General features: G+C 50.9%; 1 pseudogene; it reads right to left on the reverse strand.

The window, feature by feature from the left end:
* Positions 1-4804: 4804 nt before the first annotated feature.
* Positions 4805-5918, reverse strand: LOC131094998 (zinc finger protein 239-like; annotated as a pseudogene).
* Between the last annotated feature and the right edge of the window lie 2396 nt (positions 5919-8314).

Below are 8314 nucleotides of genomic sequence, written 5' to 3' on the forward strand. Positions count from 1 at the left end.
CCAAGTGTAACCAGGTCCTTGAACAAAAAAAATTCCACGGATGGGTATGTCCTTGCCTGAGGTGGGAGTAATCGAAACAGTCTTTCCTCAGATACCTTTCATGTGTACAACAGGGACTTTTTCTCCATCCACTGTGTGCAGGGGTTCAGACTGGGCAGGACCAGCTCAATTCATGGACCCTCTGGTGTTGACCATCCAGGTGGCTTTTGCTAGGTTCATTTCCCAATTTCTAAAAGTCCCCTCCACCCCGAGTGCCTTCAGGGTTGTTTTAAGTAGCCCATTGCATCGTTCAAATTTCCCGGCAGCTGGTGCATGGTAGGGGATATGATCTATCCATTCAATACCATGTTCCTTGTCCCAGGTGTAGATAAGGCTCTTCTTGAAATGGGTCCCATTGTCTGACTCAGTCCTCTCAGGGGTGCCATTTCTCCACAGGACTTGCTTTTCCAGACCCAGGATGGTGTTCCAGGCAGTAGCATGAGGCACAGGGTAGGTCTCCAACCATCCAGTGGTGGCTTCCACCATGATCAGCACGTAGTGCTTGCCTTGGCGTGTCTGGGGCAGTGTGATGTAGTCAACTGCCAGGCCTCCCCACATTTATATATGGACCACTGCCTGCCATACCACAAGGGCTCCACTGACTTGGCCTGCTTGATCTCAGCACATCTCACAGTCATGGGTAACATGAGAAATACTGTCCATGGTTAGATCCACCCCTCGGTCTCGCGCCCACTTATAGGTGGCATCTCTGCCCTGATGGCCTGAGGCATCATGTGCCCATTGAGCTAGGAATAACTCTCCCTTGTTTTGCCAATCTAAGTCTATATTTGACACCTCTATTTTTGCTGCCTGGTCTACCTGCTCATTGTTTCGGTGTTCCTCAGTAGCCCGACTCTTGGGGACATGGGCATCTACATGGTGGACTTTCACAGGCAGCTTCTCTAACCAACCACTCTTCAACTGCCCAAATTGGTTTTCCTCTACGCTGCCTGTTGGCCTTTTTCCACCTTTCCAGCCAACCCCAGAGAGCATTGGCTACCATCCATTAATTAGTATAAAGGTGGAGCTTTGGCCATTTCTCTCTCTTAGCAATGTACAGGGCCAGCTAAACAGCTTTGAGTTCAGCAAGTTGACTTGATCCACCTTCTCCTTTGGTAGCTTTTGCAACCTGATCATGTGGGGCTCCATACAGCTGCTTTCCACTTTCAGTTCATCCCTACAATGTGACACAAACCATCAGCCAAAAGAGCTTATTGTGTTTCCTCAGTAGTAGGAAACATGAGGTTGTTGGTTGTATGGTGGAGCTTCTTCAGTCGTTGTCACTTATTCCTGTTCGTCTTCATCAATGAGACCAAAGTTTTCACCTTCTGGCCAGTTTGTAATTATTTCCAAAATTCCAGGGCAATTTGGGTTTCTAACATGGATGTGCTGTGTGATGAGGGCAATCCATTTGTTCCATGTAGCATCAGAGGCATGGTGGGCACTGGGAACCTTTCCTTTAAACATCCACTACAGCACAGGTCCTTGGGGTACCAGGAACAGTTGTGCTTCTGGGCCAGTCTCCTCTGAGGGGGCAGAGGAGTCTCTGAGGAGACTCCTTCATAGGCAGCCAAGATTTCCTTCTCTGTGGGAGAGAACTTGGCTTTGGACCCTCTGTAACTTGGCCCCTCCCTCTGGGCAGAGCATCTCACAATGGGGTGATGTAATTTTATCAGTGAGACTTGATGGCCTATTAACAGAAGATATCTTCGCAGAGGACAGTGTGGTTTGTGGAAGAGATAAAGAAAGCTGCCAAATTAACAGAAGACAATAGATGGCAAATGGGATGCAACCCCCAGCTAAAACTTTCAACCTAAGACAGAGATCAAAGACCTAATATGGTGTTGTACTACCACAATGCCTTGGGCAAGCCCCTCACAGGGCTCGCCCTGTTAAAAGAAATTGACCATGCACAGTTTTTTGATCTACTAAAAACTTTGAGGCATACCATCCAGGCCAGAACTTGTTATCATCATGTCTGCAAAGCCCTGGAGAGGATGACAGATAATGCTTTTGTATTTAAAAACAAAAAGTGGCAACTGCTGTGGCTAACAGCTGGCTTGAAGACCTCAAAGTTATAAATAATCCTAATCTTATAAATAAAATAGAACTAATTATATAACTAATTATGTAAGTACCTCAACCATATAATTGGACTGTTGGGGAGCAGGTCCTGGCCATTGCAGACACAGCTAGCTGTTGGCCAGTTGACTGGGTGGACTCTAGTTCAGGCAATTATGACAAACCATGGACACATTCAAAACTATATCAGAAAAGCACTCAATAACAGTTGGCTGTTGTTGCAGGAGCCTTGGTGTGTTCTGTCGTGTGCCTGTCTCCAATATCAGGGACAAAATGGGGGAGATGGGGACATGGACTCACAGAGGGGTGACATGGACACACAGGCCAGGCCCGGGAAGCACAGAGGGGTGACAGGGAGCCACGGTCCCTGTCAATGGGACAAATGGAGGGGAGGGGATGTGATGCCACCAGGACACACATCAGGGGACAATGTCATCACAACTGTGGGGACACTGCCACCAGGGCGCCTCTGGTGACACCCAGCAGAGGGCCACGTGACTCCCGCACATGACACTGTTATAGGTAAAAGTTAAGTTAAATAAGGGTATAGTTCAATTATATTGTATTAATTATGTTATATTAATTGTACTATGTCAAAAGAGGGAGGCCTATTAGAAAGTGCTAGGAGAAGGGTCCAGGATTTGGTGGAACAGTGCTCTGTCAGGGCAAGGCGAGGTCAAAGATGGATTGGATGGAAGCTGTGACCAATCATTCAAAGACCTGCAGAAACATTTGGTCCAGAATGAACAGCGCTAAAGACCAATGAGAAGCCTGGAAATGACCAATTGTCATGCGGATCCAAAATGGACCAATCCTGGACTCAAAAGGGGCTATAAATGTGGGGAGTTCAGTTGGGTCAGGGTTCTTCTTTTTGGATACTTTTCTTTTTGGGGAGAACCCAGTGCATTTGGGGTTAGCGCACTGTTCTGGTTTTGGCTCGCTGTGTGGGTGCCTGGACTTATCCTGGGTACTCCGTTCCTTGCAGCTATTTTAATAAATGAGAACCTCTTTCTCTGGAGACAGTTTGGCCTTCTTCATATTCATAGCAACACTGAGCCTTACCCTGTCCCCAGTCTGTCCCCAGGGGTGACTGGGGCCTCCTGAGTGCAGTGGCCCTGGGACACACTGGTGGCTGCCATTGGCTTCTGAGCCCCATCCTGCCCTGGTGGGTGGTGATATTCAGCTGGGACACCGCAGTGGTGACAGTGGGGAAGTGGTGACAGGAAGTGCATCAGGGACATGACCAAGACGAAGGTGCTGCTGGTACTGTGGTGGCACAGGTGGTGGCACTGATGCTGTCCCAGTTCATGTCCCCATTCATGATTCCCATGTTCCCGCCCATGTCCGTGACCTCTCATGTCCATATCCCTCCATGGCCTTACACATGTCATTGTCCCCCACATGCATCCAGACATCTTAGTTCAATGCCTTTTTTTTAACTCCAGTTACAGGGCTTTCACAGAGATGAACAGAAACCTTCTCGTTTCAAGGATAAAACAAAATAATTTATGTGTCTTTGCCAGCAGAGTATTCATGTGCTTGGGTGGGTGGGAAGAACATTTTAGAAGGGTTTCCACCCCACTGTCTCCAAAATCATGGGGTTTGCCCCAGTCCATCCCCATTTGGCTGTGGAAGATGCCCGTGGAGCAGAGGGAATCAAAACGATGGATTTATGTAGGAGGAACTCCAAGGCTATCCAGCATTGCTTGATGACACCAGAAGATGCAAAAAGGCAGATTTTTCTGGGGTCAGAAGTTGACAAATTGGCTCTCCACAAGAGATTTCTGATCTTGGGCTGTGGATGAGTTCAGGTGACCAGGGAGAGCCAGGAGGATGTGGAGCCCCCCAGGCAGGTGCCTTCCCAACACAGATCACCGGCACCACGGATCACCAGGACTCTGCCCACTGGCGCTCACTGGGGAACATCCAGGGTGGGTCCTACTGTGGGGAATAAAGCTGGAGCAGTGCACAAACCTTTTCCAACACTCAGGGCACTCACAGGGTGTCTTGGTTTGGAAAGACAGGAGTCTGCTAATGAAGGCAGGAGCCTCCCCTGAAATGGAGAATGTAAACCCTCCCCACCCCTCCAAATTGCTATAAATTTTAAATTAAGGGGCTCTCATGAAAAAATATGGGAGCAGAAAATAACAGTTATTTAATAGGGAAAAGGAAAAAAAATGGATAAAATAAACAATGTACACGAGAACAACACTGACAGAGTCAGAACCCAACCTGACACCCTGTGGGTGGCAGTCCAATTGGAACTGTGGCTGCAGTCCTCCTGAAGTATCAGGTGTGGTCCTGTTGGAGCAAGGGGGATCTGTAGAGAAGGATGTATTCTTCTTCTGAAGATCCAGTGTAAGAAGAGGCAGCTGCTCTTCCTCTGGGGAATCCCATGGAGAAAGCCCTGCTGGTGTTTAAAAAACTTCTGGATTATGCCTGGGTAGCAATGCTTGGCTCCTGCCTCTGGGCAGAGCATCTCACAATGGGATGTTATAGTTCTTATCAGTCATGCAGTGACATTCAATAGTCTGTTATCAGCAGATGTCCCCTCCCCAGGGAGGTGTGAATGTGGTCACTCAAAAAGAGAGATAAGGTAAACCGTCAACTTCACAAAGGTAATCTGCCATACAGATGGTAATGGGAAACATCTTGCATTGCAATCTTCAACACAGGGCTTCCCTTAGTGGTGGCTCCTTTGGTGTCTAGTCAAGTTACCACTCTGTGAGAAGCTCTTCCCACACTCGGGACACTTATAGGGCCTCTCACTGCTGTGGATGTGAAGATGCCTGATGATGTTGGAGTTGTGGTTGAAGCCCTTCCCACAGTCAGGGCAGTGGAAGAGTCTCTCCTCTGTGTGAATGAGCTGGTGGTGGAGGACGGCTCAGAAACCTCTTCTTGCATTGCTCACACTTGTAGGGCCTCTCCCTGCTGTGGTTTCTTAGGTGGGCAATCAGGCTGAGGCTGTGGCCGAAGCTCTTCTCACACTCCCTGCACTTCTGGTTTCTCTCCCCATTGTGGCTCCTCATGTGGACAATCAGGTGGGAGTTCTGGCTGAAGCTCTTCCCACACTCCTCACACATGTAGGGCCGTTCACCCATGTGGCTCCTCAGGTGTTTGATCAGGTTGGCACAGTCGCAGAAGCTCTTCCCACACATGGCACACTTGTAGGGCTGTTCCCCTGTGTGATTCCTATGGTGTCTGGTCTGTTCAGAGCTCATCCTAAAGCTCTTTCCACACTCTCCACACTTGTATGGCCATTCCCCTGTGTGGATTCTCCTGTGGCGGATCAGTTCCGATCTCCACCTGAAGCTCTTCCCACACTTTGAGCACTGGTGTGGACTCTCCCCATCCTGAAGCTGCTCATGGACCCCCAGCTCTGAGCTCTGGCCACCTTCCCAGCCCAGGGTGGGTCTTTCCTCCTCAGATCCCCGTGATCTGCGTTTGCAGCCCCTCCTCGTGAGGGATCTCCGGGACTTTTCTTCCCCGTTAGATTCCTGTGCTGTGGAGCTGCTCAAAATGGCCTCATCCACGAGATTCTGCTGTGGTGACTCATCATCCCTGGTCTCCGCCCTCAGCTCAGTGCCTGGGGAGAGGAAGGACAAGGAGAGGATGGGATTTGCCTCCGTGCCACACGGAAGGGCAAGGAGATCCCCCCCCAGTGCATCCCAAGCAGGACAGCTTTGGCAGCAGGGTTGTCCTGCAGCCGGGGGCCGTGCTGGGCTGGGAGATGGAGCAGGAGAGAGGGGGAAAGGGGCACTGACTTCTTCCTCACCTGTCTGGGGCTCCCTGGGCATCTTCTTCCTTGCAGCCTCCTCCTTCTCCTCCCTCAGGCCAAGGTTTGGGAATGGGAAATCCTGGTTTGGGGGAAAACAAGGAATGAGCGTGTTTGGTTTCATGGTCCCACTTCCTGTCTTGATTTGAAAAGAAAAGTGTCTGCTAAGGAAGGCAGAGACTCCCTTAAAATTGAAAATGTAAACCCCCTCCCTCCAAATTACTATAATTTTGAAATTAAGGGGCTCTCAGGGAAAGATATGGAATTAGGAATTTGTAGTAGATAGGGTCAGGCGCTCGGAACACCTCGCGATGTCACAGAAAGCAGCAGGATTCCTCTACCCCTAATGCCTAGTGATAAGGGATCACCCAAGAATGTAGTCCCCCCTAACATTAGTAACTTTCGACTCCTTACTAACCAATTACAGTAAGGTAAGACCTCCTGACGTAGAGAAAAAACCTTCTCGAGTATAAAACCCGATGAGATGGGACAATAAAGGCCTTTAGACTGTCCACCATATTGTTATCTGCGTGTGTCTTTGGCCCGAGTGACCCTGGAGATTTTGGGTCACCGTGCCGTTTCCTCAGAACCAGGTCGCCTTGCCTTGCATCAGAAGGCAACAACTGGTGCCGGAAACCCGGGAACGAACCAGTGCCCGGGGAACAGGGATTCACCTGGAGAGAGGACGGCGGCTGCACAGCTGTCCTTGTGCAGCGGAGGGGACGCCCTCGAATCATGGAAGCAATTGCAAAGGTAGTAAGTGAAATGCGTGCACAATGGGGAATCAAATGTAAGCTTGAAGATATGACTCTCGCATTGCCGAGATTGATTAAGCTGGGGGCTATAGAAAGCCTCATGGATATTTTACACCCGGAGGTGTGGGATAATTGTACGAAAACCCTGGCCGAGGATACCATGTGTTCAGGCTCGGGGAAAGCCCTAAAATCGTGGGGCAGAGTCATCCGGGCTCTGCAAAAAGTTTGACAAGAGCAAGAAACCTGGAAAGCTACAAGAAGCTGTTTAATAGCTGCTCCGCAGTTGGGGGTGAGAGCTACGACACAGACCACCCCGGAAAGTGATCAGATTGAAGACGGGGATGTGCGGGGGCTAGGCGCGTCCCACCTCCCCTCGGGCCCGAGCCCAAAACCCCCGGGAGACCCCCCAACCCCCCGCGGAGCCCACCAGATCCCAGCCCCCCCTCGGAGCCTCTCGACAAAACCGTGGCTCCTCTACTCGACCCCCCTCCGCCGATTGCCAACCCAGCGCAGGAGGCAGAGCAACGGGTGCAGTGTTTTTGGGGGGGACTGGCGGAGGAGGCGCAGGAAGCGGTGGGACAGTCAGAAAACGCCCGGATCGATAAAATCTCTCCACCGCCGTATGGGCTCGAAGATGGCGGCCGGCCGCATGGTCAAGGCGGAAGAGAAGAGGGGACATGGGCGGAAATGGAGTCAGCCCGCTTAACATCGCATGCGCGGGAGAGCTGGGGGGAAGGGGGGTGGTCCCCGCAGTGGAGGGTGAGACCAATCAGAGCGCTCTATTCAAATTAAGCCCGTATAAGGCAAGGACCTCCCCCAGCAGGAGGCGGGGAGACCCCAGGGGGAGGGAACAGTCCGCCCCCCGCAGGAGGGGGCGGGGTTGGAGCCCGATAAAAAGGCAGAACAGCCCAGAAGTTCTCGGTCATTCCACATCTGACTCTGACTCAGACTCTAGCCAGGACGAGTCTGAGAGGGAGTCGGGGAGCTCCGATTCCGATTCTAGCCTTAACAGAGGGAGAGCAGCATCATATAAGGTCTCTAGTCGCAGCGCTCCCGCATGGGTGAAGGGGTCAGCAGAGAAAGACCGAACCTCACTTACAGACTGGCAAAAAATAAAGATAGCCTGCGCCGAGTACACCCCTTCAGCCAAGCTAGTGTTCCCAGTCCGCGTGGGGGGGGGCGAAAACCAAAGAAGGACCTATTCTCCAGTGAATCTGAAAGAGGTACAGGCAATTATTAAAGCGATTGCAGACAAGGGGATTAATTCTGCCATGGTTACCACACTTATTGATGGCGTTTTTGGGGGGGATGACATGCTTCCCTTTGACATCAAACAGACGTGCAGAATGATTTTTGATGGGGCAGGAATGATTGTTTTCAAACAAGAGTGGGAGAATCAATGCACAAAGGAGCTAGCCCAGATAACAGGACCTGACCATCCACTACACGGCTCCAGTATACAGAGATTGGTGGGCAGAGACCCCACTATGATCACCCCCCAGGCCCAGGCTGAGGGATTAAGGGCCCATGAAGTTATGACAACCACCCAGGCTGCCCAAGAGGCCATTCATTTTGCTTCCAAAGTAGTGGCTAACCCTGCCCCGTGGTCCACCATAAGATAGAGCGAAAGTGAGAGCTTCACTCAGTTTGTGGACAGGCTTCA

Source organism: Melospiza georgiana, chromosome 32 (genome assembly GCF_028018845.1).
Source record: "Melospiza georgiana isolate bMelGeo1 chromosome 32, bMelGeo1.pri, whole genome shotgun sequence".
NCBI lineage: Eukaryota > Metazoa > Chordata > Aves > Passeriformes > Passerellidae > Melospiza > Melospiza georgiana.